Genomic DNA, 17,823 nt, shown 5'->3' with positions numbered 1-17,823 from the left:
GGAGTCGCTGAATCATGCCGTATATCAACAGTCTTGATTTGCCTCGGCTGCAGCTCTGCAGGCCTCGGCTCGAACCTCGTTCCCTCCCTGCTGTTTGCTTGTCCTCTTTAAAGGAATGATACTACAAACATTATGAGTGTGTGGTTTTTTTGGAGCAGCATGCCAAAGTCTGAGTCTTTTTTGTCCTCCACCATGAATTATTTACAACAAATTGTTGCAGTTTGAAGCCACTGGCAACAAACTATTTTCGCAGTCAGCGTCTTATTACCAGTGGTGTTGGTTCTGCATGATGCACAAGTTAATTCACAGAAGAAGTTTTTCCTTTTTGTCTGTGCTGCTGTCACTGTTGCACAGAAATTCAACTTTAAACCAATCAGGTTTGATCAACATTTTAATTAAAATCAGTTTTTTTTTTTTTTATACCTTAGACTGTAAATAAAAATGGACATAGATTCTCAGTCTGAAAAGTGAGGCCATGAGGAAGTGCCTCAAACTGCAATACCACCGAGGGCCAGTAGAGGTTGGCTGTAAAAAAAAAAAATCCAGTGTTGTTAGCTGAAGTCGCTCCTTATTCGTTTTCCGGAGTTCCATTGAAAATAATCCCATCATTAATTAGAGATTAGGGTCTAAAAAAAAAAAAAAAAAAACATGTTTCTGGGGGCGTGTCTGTTTGATTGACAGGACTGTGGTGCAGTCAGAGGGCGGGGCATAGTGTCCTCGGCTTTCCAATCAGATCGAGTCAGATCGACCCCTCGCTCCTCCCCAGCTCGTCCAAATATGGGCTGCGTTCTTACTTCTTTTTACTTTTAGTACGTACTGCAGTAGCAGTTTACTTTTAAGGGGAAATACTTTTTGGGAGGTGTAGGACTTGTTTATACTTGCCAAGAGTCAGACATGTTTTGGGGGGTTTTAAAGCGGCACCTGTGCCCCTCCTTCATTAGTGATATTCTGAAATTTGAAACGATAGAAGAAAACTTTTAATTTGTGAATATAAAAGCTTTGTTGGTGGTAGAAAAACTATGAATAAATCTTATATAAAAATGCAAAAATTAGCGATAATTTAAGTGACACGTAAAATGCTTTAATTCAACTACTGTGTGACAGTGTACTGAGTGTGATACCTGAGATCAACGAGACGTCGGGATGGTCGACTCCCTCCGTAGTGAGGCATCGGTTCACTGCAGTCTCTTTCCAATCCTTTGGCGGATTCCTTTGTTGCACTGTGAAATGAATACAGTAACTGTCACAATGAGAAATTGACCTTTCCTTTAATCTAGACAGAGGCCCCCTTAACAAGTTAAAATAGCGCAAACCCAATTAGGGAATTGATTGCTTGCTTTCATTTTCCTCATTTGCATCAGGGTCATATAGAGAAGATAAATTAACGTCTAGTCTTTTGTCTACACCGTCATTCCTGCGTGTGGAGTATTTATTGCCGAGAAATGAGCAGGAGAAAAGTCTTTTGTCTCCTCTTGACAAACTCCTGGCTGATTATCTGCTGTTCAACACCTACAGAAAGAAAAACCCACTGAAAAGTCCTCGCTCGTTCATACTAATTCTACTAATTCATGTAAAAATGAATAAGTTTTAACAACGAGATAATTTGATGGATCATTCAAAGGACAATATCAGTATTTAAACCTTTATTTTTATGCTAATTCACAACCTTTTAGCATTGACTTACTTCATCACCAGCCATATTTAAAAGACCATCATTTCCGATTAGATATCTACATTTCTAGGCATTATGTTTTTGTGTTGTCCGTCCATCCCGTTCTTGTGAATGCAATATATCAAGAACGCCTAGAGGGAATTGGTTCAAAGTTGGCAAAAACATTCACTCCGTGCCACTGATGACCTGATAAGATTTTGGTGTTTAAAGGTCAAAGGTTAAGGTCACTGTCACCTCATATTAACCCATGCCAGTGAACGCAAATTTTCAAAAATCAACTTGAGGGAATTTGTTCAAATTTAACACAAATGTTCACTTTGGCTCAACAATGAACTGACTAGATTTTGGAGGTCAAAGGTCAAGGTCACACTGAGTTCAATATCTATACGGAGTTGGACAGATATGCATGTAAACTACAACTTAAGTGTTTGGCGGTATTTCTAGGTATATTATAATTTTATGTAAAACACAGGAATTTCCTGGAGCAGCTTGTGAAAAAGAAGTAAACATACAGCAGCAGCAAGTATGAGGACAACACCATCTAAATAGTGCTCAGACAACAATGGAGCTCTATGGCACAAAGACACAAGACAATACTTGTTGTTTTTTGGTCATTTCATGGGGTTTGTTGGCAATACAAAATATGAAAAATATAAAACATCGGCAGAGTTTTCCTTTAAAATCATTTAACAAATCTAAAACACAACATCCTTTAAACAACTGTCAGCAGTAATGTAGAGATTATATATTTGTTCAATAAAAATGCATCCATAATGTACATTTCTATTTCGTTTGTCTAAATAAATTATTCAAGTGTGCAGGTTTTTTCTGTACGTTTATGTTCTCACTGAGACTGCAGCCTGACAGGGAGGATAATGGCACTGTCTCTCTTTGTTGTCTCTCCTGATAAATGGCAGTTTAAAGGTTGACTCTCACATCTCTTTCATCTCCTTCGGACGTGCGAGGGCACAAATTCTGAGCGTTGTCACTTTATTTTGATCTTTGTCAATGTGATCGATTGAGAAATGGCCGCAAAGGAGGCAGCAAAGTGTCATTAACATGATTAGAGGCTTGTAAACAAAGAAGGCCTTTGGGTTTTTGAGGCACCGCCGCTCACAGCCTGATGTAAAGCCGGGCATGCCTCGACTTGCATTTTCCTTCAAGTATTTACACGACTTAATGGGGGGAGAAATATGTGGCTTGTGTGTAATCATTTAAACCTCCAGTCTGGCTGTATTTCACCCTGCTATCGACCTACATATCTGGAGGTAACATGTTCAAGGGCATGAAAAATGTCACGGCCTGTAAATCCTCTCATTGTTGCCTCAAGGAGTTTGACTTCCAATAATTGATGCCTACTTCAATACATCACCGGCTCTCAATCCTGCAAAACTCAGAGCTGAATCTCACACGGAGCTCTTTCAGACATCTTCCGTTTTGTGCCATTCATTTTTCTGAAGAAAAACCATAGATTATCCTGTTCAACACAGAGCAACATGAAGCCACCATTAATGTGCGGGTTATTCCTCGGACGCTGATTTATAACGGGAGACACTTGTAATAAAAGTTTGCCCTCCAGGCTTTCACGAAACTGCATCCTGTACAAATGAAACCTGCTTCCTTAAATACAGATAATGCTGAGAGGCGTCAGCTCGGTTTAAGTCTTTTATGAACAAAGATTGGTGTTTATGAATTGGTAATTCCCTGACGATCTCTCCTCTAAGGCATCAATCAAGTTGCGTTCATCCTCAGCAGTTTGCACCCCGCTGAGATTTACTGCTGCAACACCTTGTAGAAGTGAGGCGAGGCAAACGAGGTGGTTTGCTGTGTAATGTTTACCTCCCGTTTAAGAAGCAGTGAGGAGACTGTTTATCTCTCTTCTGGTTGTGGAGCTTGCGCAGCAACCAGGATGTCTGGGACGATTTAAGACTTCCTCCCTTCGCCTGTTTGAAAATGCTGCAGAGGATCCATCTATTGCTCCCGTTGTAATGAACCTCCCCGGGGGCGCAGGCGCACCATGTGAAGACGCCTTCGTACCAGAGCGATTCATTACCTCAGAAATGTGAGCTTTTGTTCCGTTTTCAGCAGAGCCCCATTAATCTTGAGCTGCCTCCTGGCATGCAGGCCAGGTACTGCTTAGGTAATTACAGTTAATCATCATTCAGACGTGCACGAGGACCGCGGGCTCCTCTGTGGCTCCTGTGCAGGGACAAATCTACCCCCTTCACACGGTTGTTTACCCGCCTCTGCCTGGAACGTTGCACCCCAGTTGAAGCCTTTTTGGTCTTTGTAACCAAATCGCAAGAGTTTTGGTAATTGTGTCCAGTAAAGATTTGCAGCAGCCTCCCCTCCACAAACAAGTAAACATCCCAGCTCCGCCTCTCCGGCCCCCTCTGAACATTTACTCTATCCAGCTGTCACTGTTGCACGGTTACTGGAGCCCACTGATCACCTGCTGTTTATGATTGTGATTAATGGACAGATTATAAGAGGGAGGATTTTCAGGAACAACAAGCAGAAAGAGGCCATCTGTACCTCGGCTTCCTGCAGCAGGAGGACGTGCAGATGATTTCATCACCCGACGTTTACGGCTGTCTCTGAAAACTTGGAGGGCTGTGGTAGATGAAATGTTTATACGCAACAATACATGTATGACTCAATTAGTTGACTGGAAAACAATGAATCCATTAATTCATGATGTATTCTGCTGCTTCTGGTGACTTTCAGTGCTACTATGAGGCTGTGGCTTTGATTGTAATGTCTCCACCACTATTTGATGAATTGAAACTCGGTTCAGACCAAGCGGCAACCAGCAGTGACGTCACTTGTTGGTTTGTGAACGGGCATTATGAAGCCTCGAGTTCAGATTTTGTCCGTCACCATCTTGCTAGTTCGGAGCGGTTTGGAGCAGGAAGTGACCATATTTGGACGAGCTGGAGGAGTAGCGAGCGGTGGATCTGACCGATCTGATTGGAAACCTGACGATACTACGTCTCGCCCACCGATAGCTGTAACCTGACTGCACCACAGGCCTGTCAATCAAATGGACGAACCCCAAAAAAGACTGCTTTTTGAGGCTTATTTTCTAATTAATGACAGATTATTTTCAGATGGACCGCCAGAAAACTCATAAGAAGGAGCGACTTTAGGTAACTACACCGAGATAACTAGTGGAAAAAATGTATTGACTTCGTATTCTATGAGAGAAGTTGAATGGGAGTCTATGGAGCCGGAGGCTTTTTGGAGCTGACCTCTAGTGGCACTCTGTGGTATTGCAGCTTAAGGCACTTCTGCATCGGCCTCATTTTTCAGACCCTGAAGCTACGTCCACTTTTATTCAGTCTATGTCTAAAACTGAAACTTTAAAACAGATCTTTCAGCAGTATTTTATGTTCTTCCCAGGCTGAAATTATTGTCAACAAATCCCATAAAAACAAACAAAACAAAACCAACTGTGAACTGCTCATACAAAGTGACAGCAAAGCCTCACATATCTTATTCCTCTGTGCCAGAGCTACGCTGTTGTTCTAAAAGAATTACTGTACTTCTATTTGAGGAAATTATTTAACCTTTTCTTTTTAAAATAAACAAGTAACAAATGGACTTCAGGGCTTAGAAGGCAGGAAACATCTTTTTGCGTGATTTGTCCATTAGAAAAAATAAAGATTACACCAACTTTGTCCCTTAAAGTTTAACGTTTTTAGAATAATACACTTTCTTAATTTATGTTTCTTAGATTAATGATTAACTGATGTGATGCAGCTCAGTTCAAGAAGAACAAATTTAGAGAACGACCTTTCTCGATGAGGCCTCACCGATTGTTTGCCTTTACCTTTGTGTCCTCGTCACTGCTGCCACCTTAAACTGCAAGACACCTGTCCCTTTGTGTGACACTTTACACACACACACACACACACACACACACACACACACACACACACACACACACACACACACACACACACACACACACACACACACACACACACACACACACACACACACACACACACACAAAACCTCTGGGGGTTCCTTCCCAGTCATTTGGCACATTTTTGATGTTGAATAAAAAAAAATACAAAATGAGAGAACGAGGAGGGAGCGGGGAGCGAGAGGGAGCAATCTAGGCTTTCCACTCCAGTGAAAGGCACTCTTTGTTGAGCACTCCTCTCCAACACACACACACACACACACACACACACACACACACACACACACACACACACACACACACACACACACACACACACACACACACACACACACACACACACACACACACACACACACACACACACACTCCAACCCCTCCCCCTTCCTCTCCCCTCCAAAGCCCGGGTGGATTTTTCATTAAATGCTATCAGAAATGTGACTGGTCCTATTCATGGGCAGATGGAGGGCTGGCTGTGACGGCTGGAGACCAATACCTTCAGTGGAGAATGACAGGAATCTGGGCTGCAGGTGAAGGTCCACGCGGACGCTCTGCAGGACCTGATTGAGGGAGAACAAACAAGAGGAAGCTGCATCACCATGTTGTCTTTTATTTGCAAGGTTTTCTTTTGTGTGTGTGTGTGTGTGTGTGTGTGTGTGTGTGTGTGTGTGTGTGTGTGTGTGTGTGTGTGTGTGTGTGTGTGTGTGTGTGTGTGTGTGTGTGTGTGTGTGTGTGTGTGTGTGTGTGTGTGTAAAAGCTCCATCTCCCGGTCCGACATGTGTCTGATATTTACCTCTGGACCGTTCTCTCTCTAATTCTCGACCTCTTTTGTTTGCAGAGAAAAGAAAAACAACCTCACTTTTGTTTTGTTTTTTCAATAGAAGCTTAGTGTTTTATGCTCTCTGTTCTCTAAGTAAGACCTCCTCGTCCTCGTTTTTCTTTATTTTACAAAGCTACTTAAAGAGTTAAGAGCACTCTATCTAAACAAAACAACACATTGTGCCAGTGATTCCTCAGACAAACAAGGTGACCAGATCCATCCGCTGTTCATTTCTCACCAAAGGAGAGAGATGAACCTTTTACATTGTTAGAGAGCGGTCGATTATGTCACGGGACAATGGGAAGGCAGCGGGTCGGAAGAAAACACAAACAATGATTTCCGCAACAGCAATTTAATCCTCTGGCGTTAAAACCTGACACAAAGTGGACAAAAGGCGAGGAGGCTGGCACGAATAAACCCTAGAATCTGAAGATTAAGCAAAAAAAAAAAAAAAAAAAAAAAAAAAAAAAACCCGGAATCTTTTGTGTAAAAAAGGCCCTTTATCTGCTTTTGAAGTTGGTGAGACCTGCCAGCCATCCTCAGCCTCTCTTTGTGAGCGGCCCCCATGTCCCATAGCAAACCACCACCTCACTTTCATCTGCCCGTCATCTTAGGGGGCAATTAATGCCATTCAGGTCTACCCACTACACACAGAGAGGGTGGAGGGACAGGGGTGGGGGGGGGGGGAGATGGGGAGGGGAGGCTCATCGACTTGTTGAAGCAGGAACTTGACAACAGTTTAGTGTAGCCTTAATTTGGTGCACATAAGACAAGTGACATGTCTTGATCTGATCAAATGCAACAGCACTCTCCTCGCCTGATATTATTTATATTTGATTGGGTTTCTGTTTACAGGCAGGCAGCGTGGAAACCAGCCAGGCTGTTGCTTAATGAATATTTCACTGCCTCTACACAATAAGCCTCCCATGATAGCCCTGTGAATGAGGTCCCGCTCCGCTCTGCAATTCTGCCGTGCGGCGTGCAATAACATCCCAACTCCTGGTTGATGAAGCCGCATGTGAGGAGAAGCCTCGGGGTTATTTTTTTTTTTGTGTGTGTGTTTTTATTTTTTTTTAAACAATTTTATTGTTGACCTTTCCGTTCCACGGTGTAGTTCCTTCACTCTGGGGACTCCCACTGTTTCTCTTCTGCTGTTCTCGGGCCCCGGTGTCTGCGAGAGGCAGGGGAAATAAAGCCTCCATTTGCATTACGTAATTTCATGCATTATTCAGCGCTTCGGAGAATCATTTCACCTAGACAACTCCGCGGAGAGCAGCGAGGAGATAACTGTTAGTGACAGGACCGGCTCATGAAATGCAGAGTGACTTAACCACGCAATCTGCAGATATTACCCCGGCCTGAATTGGAAATAGACACCGGCACGCTCACACAGATGCGCTCTCACAAAAAAAAAAAAAAAGTACACACTTTTTATCACTGAGGAGGGGGAAACAAGCGATATCAGATGCACATTTTTACGGTATATCTGTTTTATGATGCTGCTGGTATTTCAAAGGGATTTCAGAGACCGTGGAAAACTACAGCAGAGATAAGTAGTGCTCTATGGTTTGGTGCTGATCTGCCTTTTTTCTTCCTCTCACACTCACACACACACACACACACACAGAAACACAATAGAGGCAAAGATTTTGGATTCAGATACTGTTAGATAATGATGTTCTATTTCTGCTTCTTCTGCAGCCTGTTGTGCTGCGGCCGTGCCAAAAAGATTTTATTGTCATAATCTGTCTTTTTTTTTTTTTTTTTTTTTTTTTCAATAGGCCACATTAGTTTGGAAGCAAAAAAACACTCTGGGTCCATTACGAGGCGAAGACAGCACGGATAGGCCAATTACTGCAATCAAAACAGCCACTGTAGCACATACAGTGAGCTGCTCACAGCAACTGGACATTGTTTCTTTATCGTCCGAGGCTGCACAACACAGCAGAGCCCCAGAAGAGCCTCACACCCTCCAGTAGTTGTTATCGCAGCCACGGCAACACAAGACTGCTGAGAAATAAAGCCTCCTCCTTCTAATGATAGACAATAGAGTGTGTTTCATTAAGCCAGATAATGGTGTGTGCATTTCATTACCATAGATAACTAGGAATATTTAGATGAGGGATGAGGTGCTCGTAAAGCGCCAGTTGGTAGCCATGGCAACCCGGATCTTGGCAAACAAAGGAGTCGGGAAGAAATGTTTGCTAGGGGATGGAAAGAAAAAGGGGGACACGGAGAAAGGAGGCAGACTGAGAGGAACCACCGAGCTAAACACGGTCCCGGGCCAAAGCAGCCAGGCCGAACGCCTCCATGTTGTTTCTCCTCGTGCATCCAAGAGAAGAGACTCAGGTGATTCTCCTTTTGTTCTCAAAAGTTAAATATTCTCCTCTCCGTGGGATACCCAGGATAATCACATGCTAATGTAGCCTGGGGGGCCAAATAATAAACGTAATCACCCAAATGTGGAAATCAATGTGCAGTAAGAAAACCTATCCATCCATCTTGCTCTGCCCCCGTGAATATTTCAACCCCCACATGCCCCCGCGCCAGCGCTGCCAATCAAAACCTGACTTTATTTTGAGTGAATTTCAAATGAAAACAGTCTCCGACAATGAGAAGGGTCTCAGAGCCCAAATCAGCCCGAAACCGTGACCTTGACCTTGGGGGAGGCTTCTCATTCATCCCGTTTCAGTGCTGTCAGTTTGAGGACAAAAACCAGGATGGGTTATATTGCCGTGAATGACACTAGGGCAATGGAAATCCATTTCTTTTCGGCAGCATGCAACATTAAGCTCCGCTGCACAGATATAAGCCCATCATTATTAATGCAGAAAACATCGTTTGGAGCTGGAAAATTAACAGTTGGAGTGAATGACAACACAATACAGCTGATTTGGCATGTGCAAAGTATAACATTGATTACAGCTGCTCACATTTTTCATCCTAAATTGGCCCAGTCAAGCTTTCATACACTCTAATTACAACCCAAGTCGCCACTGCCTCACTTAGTTGAGCAGATGAAAACATATTTTACACTACTTTGTCACACTAAAGAAGATTTTTTTTTTTCTTCATTCCACAACCGAGACGACATACAGGAAAGCCGCCATTTTCGGTAATTGCACTTCTTTATTGAAAGTACCACTGAGCATGAAGGGAAAATCATCTGTTCTGTAGTTATTTTGGCCATAAATCAAATATCAGACTTGTTGGTTTTTTTACCTGATAATGGCACTAAAAGTTATAACGATTCATTTTTTGGAACTGTGCTCTGATAACAATCTGGATGGTCCCTCTCCTCTTTAGCCTGGAGAACACGGCGTCCATGATTTACAGAAATAATTTCCAAATTCTGATGGTTTTCAGAAGTGTTCATGAGCCAATGCAGGGATTTCCAATACATTTGTAGTCTTTGGTTTATTTCCAATTAAAATATGGGTTTATATGATTTGCAAATCATTGCATTCCGTTTTTGTCTACATTTTACACAGAGTCCAGACTTTTTTGGAAACTGTGTTGTACAAATGTAAACGTCATGGTGGCGCCAATGCCGGGATACCGGGCACGAGAATCACAAATGTAAAACATTTAGCGTGTATGTTTCTGAGAATAACACCAAGGACATCTCTACAAACATTTCATGGCCTTCCATCCAATTTGCTGTCAGTATCTGGGAATTGCAAATGTTTGTACAAAACTTCATGGCAATCCATGAAATAGTTGCCGAGATACTTCATGTATTTCAGCCGGACATCGATATCCCTTGGACTACGCTGCTAGCATGTCTAAAAACACCACAACAGATGATGCAGACAACAGAAAATACCAACACATGACCTGCACATGGAGTTCAGCCATTAGGTGAAATCAGATAGGACTCCATATGGACGATCACATTCTTGTTGCCCCCGAAGCTCCACATTGACAGGAATGTAGCCCTGCTGTTAGACCTTTAATGTGGAAAAAAACCCCAACTTTTTAAACATTTATTCATCCAGGGTTTTGCAGGGCATACTGAGTATGGTCTCACTACCACCCGGGCTCACATTCAGCAGCAAATATCCATATTTGGGGATGTCAAGACAACCAGAAGCTGATTTAAGAAGCTACTTTAGAGTCAAATAAAAAGAAAGTGGTTGAAATTCTGACTGCACCAACCAGTGTGTACATTATTTTAAATGTTTAGGGTGGAAATAACAGTAGACTCGACTACGAGCTTCCAAATATATTATTTTGATGTTTATGAAATATTGAATATTGGCCAGTGATGGTCAACAGCCAACTAGAGTCAGGTTCCTCACAGAAAACATACAGCGGGGAAGCAGCACACACATCCAAAAACAACATTAAATAAGGGGTCATTGCAAGTTGCAGAGCAAAAGAGGATCTCAGGATGAGTCTTCAAAGACTCAGCTATAAATATCCAGTGTTGTATGAAGCAGGTTCGCAGGATTTCCTGAGATCAGAATGCAGTTTTTTGTAATCAAAACACAGGAAACCAAAATGGAATCCCATTTTTCCAGCAATGAAGACATATGACAGACCATTCAGGTGAGCGCACACGGACAGCAGGGTGCATCCAGCCTGTGACAGTCAGGCATGATAATGTCGATTCCCCCCGGTGATGCATGCATGTGTGTTTTGTGGAACCAGACTCCAGTCTTGGCCCGGGGTAATAAGATCAGCCTGTTTGGGCCCCGACAGGCTGAGCCTCACTCAGGGTGGCCCATCTGGCCAGCGCCCAGGCCACGGCGCCAGCCACCGGCTCCACTGTGCAGGGACCCATCTGTGGTCCTGTGTGGTATCGACCATTCCACCGCCAGGCCTGTGCTCATCTGCACATGGGTCCGCTGGTCTGTGTGTGTGTGTGCTGCAGATGGGATAGTGGGTCAACTAATGGCAGCAAATGATTCATGGCGACTTTTAGAACAGATACAGCAAGACGTTTGACTCAGCCAGAGTCAGGTGAGTTAAGAGACTAAAAACTAAAGATGAACTAAAGATTTGTTATTTTTGTGGCTCGTTAGACGTTCCTTCCTTTCTAGTTTTTCTGCAAAGCTGTATCTTTATATTTAGCAAACGAGTGTACTCAGTAAGTCAAACTAGTCCTAAACTAATTATAGTACAATTTCTCATTTTCTGTTTTCAGCACCAGAAAATGTTCCAGTGATTTAAACCTCCAGCAATAAATATCAGGATTTGACATCAGTTCCTAAGAATTAGGGCATGGGCCTCACAATGTTCAATAAACAGGATCAGTAAGAAAAGCAAAAAGATGAAAAAGAAACATTACAGTTCAATAAAATTGATTTAGTTAACTTCTTAAAAATTACTTAATCATATTTACTACACTTGGGGGTAAAATCGATTTCCCTGCTTGTTATTCTGTATTGTATTTTTTTTTTAACATTGCAACAACTTCCACAACTGGATTTATAAACAATGAAAATATGTAAAAAAAAAAAAAAAAATATCTGTGTCTCTTTGTTTGGCCTCAAACCAAGAACAACACCCTCATTTTCGCCTCCATCAGGCCACACAAACAAACAAAGCTGTGGCAAGGGTCCCTACACAGTCTCAGTACAAGTTCAAACTGAGGATGAGATGTTCATCCAGACATGCGAGCCACAAACCCAGATGAACCCAAATCTGTTCCCCCAAAGTGTCCCGTTTCTCTGTAATTCAGTTTCAGGAAATTGAAAGCGAGATGAGAGAGAGAACGTGGACATGACAGCAGCTGCATTGCTGAAAGATCACAGCAGACAGCAGAGCATGAGCTAATTCCAGCCAAGAGACATCTGCCTCGGAGATCTGACGTGTATGGGGTAGAAGTTTACTGCTTATTAGCGGTAGACCATAAATAAGTCTACAGTAACCAAAGGATTCCAGTACAGAGCAAACAGAGTGTTTCTACGTTAGGGTCAGTCGGAGTTCTTACAGGGATGAGCAGATTTGAACTTGAAACAATACCTTTATTGATAAATATCACCAGATTACAAACACTCTTTTATTTACTTATTAAAATTATTTAGGTGTTAGCGTGCTAATATTTGCTAACACTCATACTGTTCTTAGACACAACGGTGCTACGTTAATAGTTTTGCATTTGGTCATAAACAAATGGGGGAAATTCCAAATTTGACAAACAAGCGACATCTAATCTTTCTGAGAGCAGTATTGACACGTTTGTACTCTTACACCTGTGTTTGAGATGAAAAGAACATTTCTGAGCGGTTCCTTCCCTTTTATTGAAGTTTGCTGTTTAGCTTTGACCAGTGAGGTGAAGGTCAACCGTGCAGAACAACTATCTCTCTGCAGATCAGCTCCCGCAGGATCCCACCTGGGGACGGTGAGCATGCTTGTACTAAACCCCTCATATACACATCACAGTGCTACAGTATGTCACAGCCCATTAAGCCACTGCATATATTTTCGGCACCGGTGGTCACGGCGGCAATTAAAGCCCCGACAGTGCTACTGTTAGCATTACTCTGCAACCATAAAATAGATGCACTCATCAGCATTGTTTTGGAACAGGTTGTTTCCACCAGGATGAAGCACTGCGAGCAGACTTCAAACGCCGTTGCCGCCCGCTCGCCTGGCTGCACAGTTTAAAAGCTCGAACATGGTGTGTGGGACAATGGCGGCTCTCGAAAAGCATTGTGGTAATCAGGGCCAATGGAATTTTCCCTGCATCATTAAAAAGGGATTGGTCTGCTCACTGCGTTCATGGGAAGTGCCGTTAGTTAACCCAACAAAGGTGCTCCGGCTGCGGACCCCCAGAGATGAAGGGCATCGCAGGGGCTCAGTGAATCCACCTCTAATCCTCTCAGCACCATTGTACCGATACACTCCAAACCCTTTGACTACTTCCCGCTCTAATCTCTACAGATTTGGGCGAGTTAAACAAGTTTCTGATCCGTGGGCCCACAAACCTGCCTCGTCCTCCTCCATCTCGACTCTCCTTGTGGCGACAAGTTTAGCTTCAACGACTTGCTTCAGGAGAGAGTTTGTAGCCCCTTTTTTAACACGTCTTTTTAAACCAGCAAGTACTTTTGTTTAGATTTAAGTCCTTCTCAAGCAAAAAAGCTGCACATTTGATGGTTTTAACTCTTCCAATGTGAGGATTTGCTGCTCCTTGTTTTTCCAAAGTTTGATGGCTAACTGAACATCTTTGACTTTTGGACAACTAATCAGACAAAACCAATTGAAGACATCACGATGGGGTTAAATAAGCTGTGATTTGTGACCAAACAAACATTTTTACAAAGCAAACAAACATAATAATTAGTAGATTCATTTAACTGTAGCTCTTGCAGAACACACCTGCTAAAAAAATGTTCTGAAAAGTAGTTTAACAGTAAAAAAAAGAAAAAAGAAGTAGTTACAGAGGGGGGAGTCCTTGTAATTAGGAATTATCACAGTATTAATCAAGAGACGACAGACCTTACAGACTTGTTGATTATTTTCGTGATTTATCAATTCATTATTTGGGCAGAAAATTTTGAAAAATGCTCATCACTATTTCCAAGAACTGAAGATGATGCTTGCAACGATACAAACCTCCAAAAATATTCACTAAACAAGGATATCAAGTAGATAAAATGGACAGAAAACACAACTAAACTCCACAAAGGAAAAGCTGGATCTGCGAATATTCTCTATATTCGCAGTTTTTGTTAAACTATTGTTTAATAGACATTATAGTTGTCCAATCGATTCATTGATTCAAGTTCTTCAGCTCTCAGTTGCGGGAATGAAGCTTTTTAAAGGGTGTAAATGTCCAAAACAAAATCTCAGTTTCTTTGGATATTGATGCATTTCTTTCATTCCTCCCGCCTCCACCTTCTTAAGAGGAAATTAAGTGTATGTGTGAATACATGAATGTCGAGCTGCTGGTACACGGAGGGGGCGGAGTTTTAGGGGGAAGTAATAGCAGGTCGCACTCAGCGAGCTGGTGGTCGTGACAAAGCACTTGACAGGCCAGAAGACACCCCCTAATTTCCAGTTGACCTTGGCTTGTTTAGCATTCCCTGTTACCGCTGGTGACAGTGACACGCGTCTGGGGTTGGGTTAACTCTAGAAGCAAAAGGGTCTGGGTGGGTGGGTGTGTGTGTGTGTGTGTGTGTGTGTGTGTGTGCAGATGGACGGCCGTTAGGGATGCAGCCTTATATTCCCCAGAGAGGAGGCAGAGGTCAGGGATCAAAGCCCCGACCGAATCCCCACCCAGCTCTGCGTCTGGGGACGATCCAGAGAGAACCGGGGCTCCGGCCGGACCGCATTATGCAGCTCAAGCAATTAATGCAGCAGCAGCAGGAATGGCAGGGGTCTATAGGAGCAGTGGGTGTTTGTGTGTTTGTTGTGTGTGTGTGTGTGTGTGTGTGTGTGTGTGTGTGTGTGTGTGTGTGTGTGTGTGTGTGTGTGTGTGTGTGTGTGTGTGTGTGTGTGTGTGTGTTTGTATGGACTGGAGTGTTGTTTGTGTGTGTGCGTGTCTCTTGTGCCAGGCCGTTGTAGCTTGCACACAATGAAGCGGTGCAGCTGGCACGTGCTACACGCACACACGCGCGCACACACACCAGAGAGGTCTTTTAATTAAGGGATTTGTTAATTTTCTATTCAACCTGACAGTGATGAATGGGGGAGCAGAGCCTGCCCATCTCAGCCTCGGCTGCTCGGCAGACAGAGCCGCCGAGGAGGCCTCTGGGTGCGATCATCACACTCTCAAACCTTATTTATACATGGAGGTGTTTTTTAACCCTTTGGACGCCGCTCACTGCATTTACTAAAAGCTGAAAAAAAAAAAAAAAAAAAGAAAGAAAAGAAAAACCCCCGTCTCAATGCTCTGTAGGAGCCAGTGTGGAGTCCAGATAGGAGTAAACAAAGTCAAACAATGGCCACGTTTCGTGTGAACAAAGCAAGATTTGTTGCTGCTGTTTGGCTACAATGGAAGTCGTGATTAGTGATTGTTATACTGGCCGGGAAACAGTTTAAGCTTATCGTGCGTTCTTTTTTAAGTGCCTGAAATGAAAATGAACAGTTTCATTTCGGCTTATTTCATGTCTATGGTGGATAAAAGTCTCCACACAAATTACATTCAGAGCCTTCTACTGATTGGCAGCAGCATATTAATTTAGGAAAAATGTAATGTTGCCTGAATCACAATTTTTTTTATCAGCATAATTAAGAACACTTGAAAGTCGTTCAGAACTGTTGCAAAACCTTTCTTTTGGTTGCTCACTACGATATCAATCCTGCAGCAACTAAAGCAAAGTGTTTATATATTGTACTTGGTAAACACAAAGAGAAATAGTTGTTTTGGTGAAATATAGAAAATCTGTTGCCTGAATTTAACTGTCCGTCGGACTCTGTGGGCAAACTGCTGTACTCAGCACAAAAGACACACAAAAAAGCGAACATGCAGCTATTAGCAAGAAACTGTTTTGTCATTTATGTTTTGTTTTGTATGCGCATGAAATAGGAGTTTTTCACCTTGAAATCTGACATCGAAGTGGAATCTAAATCTCATGTTAAAGGAGCACGAGACAACAAAACGATGGACACGTGAATTTCAACAACAACAACAGGGACTCTTGTTCTTAAAATTAGGCTTCACAAAGACTTTAACAGTCTTTTACTTCGTAGCTTTAGACTGCTGTTTGAAGAATATAATTTCTGTCTTCTTTGGGGAGCTGTTGGCTACTTTAGCTGTTGCACTCAGGTCAAGACAACTTCCACATATGATCCATTAGATGCACAAACTTTGGCCTCCTTAAAATCTAAATTAACAACTTGGCTTTGAATGATTAACTTTCTCTTCAGCACTTTTGTTTCCTCTATCAAATTTGGGTTGATTTATTGCTGCATCGCACTAAAACAGCACACGACATGTATTATTTCTGTCCATTCATCCTTCATCAACTGTTTTTTCTGTATTTTAAATGTGATTTTCTTTACGTATACCAGGTTTTGCCATCTGTGTTTTTAAAGGTGCTCTTCAGAAAATAAACTTTCTCTGGCTCCTGTAATTTCATGCCAGAAATCATTGTGCTGAGACTCTGAATTAATCTAAAATTGTATGTATTTCATATTCATTATCAATACTGTCTTTGTTGCTGCCAAACATGTTTTGCATTAAGAATAACAAAAGGCCTCCCCGAAGCAGCACAGCCACATGTCATATTGGCCCCCATGCAATTTATCTATTGTGATATGGCAGCCATTCATCTTTTAAATGCTCTCTCATGATTTCCTTTGTGCACGCGGAGCTGGAGGTGACCTTGAAAACGGACCATGTGGTGTATTCTGATGATAATTTATTCTCACATACAAGAAAACTGTCTCGCTAACATGATTTTCTTCATGCTTTTGTGCCATCTAGGCTCGCTGGAAACTTTTATGGCAGCAGAAAATGTATTATCTCTTCAAAAGAATCCAGACCTGGATTTATGGAGTCATGCAAATTTATGGACATACACAGTTTGTTTTGCATGATTTCAAGTCAGATTCATCCCTATGTGACAGCAGATACAGGTCTCATTTCAGAGCATAAACTGGAAACAAACACATCTATAAGTTGTGATTAAAAACAACACTGAATCCAGAACTATGATTACATTACATTACATTACATTTCATTTAGCTGACGCGTTTATCCAAAGCGACTTACAAGAAGTGCATTTCAACCGTGAGGGTACAAAACCCAGAACAACAGGAATCAAGAAATTACAATTTCTTCAAGAAAGCTGATTAAGTATTTATGTACATTTCCATATAACTGAATCCCAAAAATATATCCAGAGGCTCGCACTAAGTCTGCAGTCAGCTGATATTGAATTATTTCATCAGTGAAAAACCCCACAATGGAAAGCAAATTGATCAGAGCTCCAATTTTTAAAGCATAAGACATGCAAATGACTTTTGTCTCAGCTGTCCTGTCCTGAATATTTCACTTGAGTGTCTGACAAAAATAGTAACGTACTCATTGTCCCGGCCGTCAGGTCAGTTATCAAGCTCCTTTTTTTTTTTTTGTGAACCCAGTTTTAGTGGGCTTTGACTGACACACACACACACACACACAGATGCGGCACACTCCGTTTTAATGCATATTAATGAAGTTAAACGGGCCGCTGTAGAGCGCGAGACAATGGAGGAGAGGAGGGCTGGTTGTGAGCACAAAGCCGGGGACTCAAGGGAAGCAGAACAGGTGCAGTTTCACGTGGAACGACCGGTTCATCGGTGCAGGGAGGAACGGCAACACACGATGCTTTAGATATCGACCGTCAATGTGCTATTAGTTTCAGAGGGTGGTGCTCTCAGACAATGATTTTCTTTTATTTAAAGTTGTAAAGCATTGGAAAATACTAACTTCATAGACTTTTAGGATGAAAAAACATTCAGCTT

At 42.3% G+C, this 17,823-nt stretch overlaps 1 long non-coding RNA gene across 1 annotated transcript; it reads right to left on the bottom strand.

Moving 5' to 3' along the window:
- Positions 1 to 845: 845 nt before the first annotated feature.
- Positions 846 to 6,220, bottom strand: LOC138628559 (uncharacterized). The gene is made up of 3 exons (XR_011311476.1): positions 6,100 to 6,220; positions 1,122 to 1,220; positions 846 to 948 (listed from the first exon to the last, which is right to left on the bottom strand). It is a non-coding gene; the product is annotated as an uncharacterized lncRNA (long non-coding RNA).
- Between the last annotated feature and the right edge of the window lie 11,603 nt (positions 6,221 to 17,823).

Source organism: Brachyistius frenatus, unplaced genomic scaffold (genome assembly GCF_029030835.1).
Source record: "Brachyistius frenatus isolate BFR_SWC_R1_liver_20210118 unplaced genomic scaffold, ASM2903083v1 Contig_102, whole genome shotgun sequence".
Taxonomy (NCBI): Eukaryota; Metazoa; Chordata; class Actinopteri; family Embiotocidae; genus Brachyistius; species Brachyistius frenatus.
The sequence above is the reverse complement of the archived record's forward strand: the minus strand, read 5'-3'. Positions and strand labels throughout refer to the sequence as shown.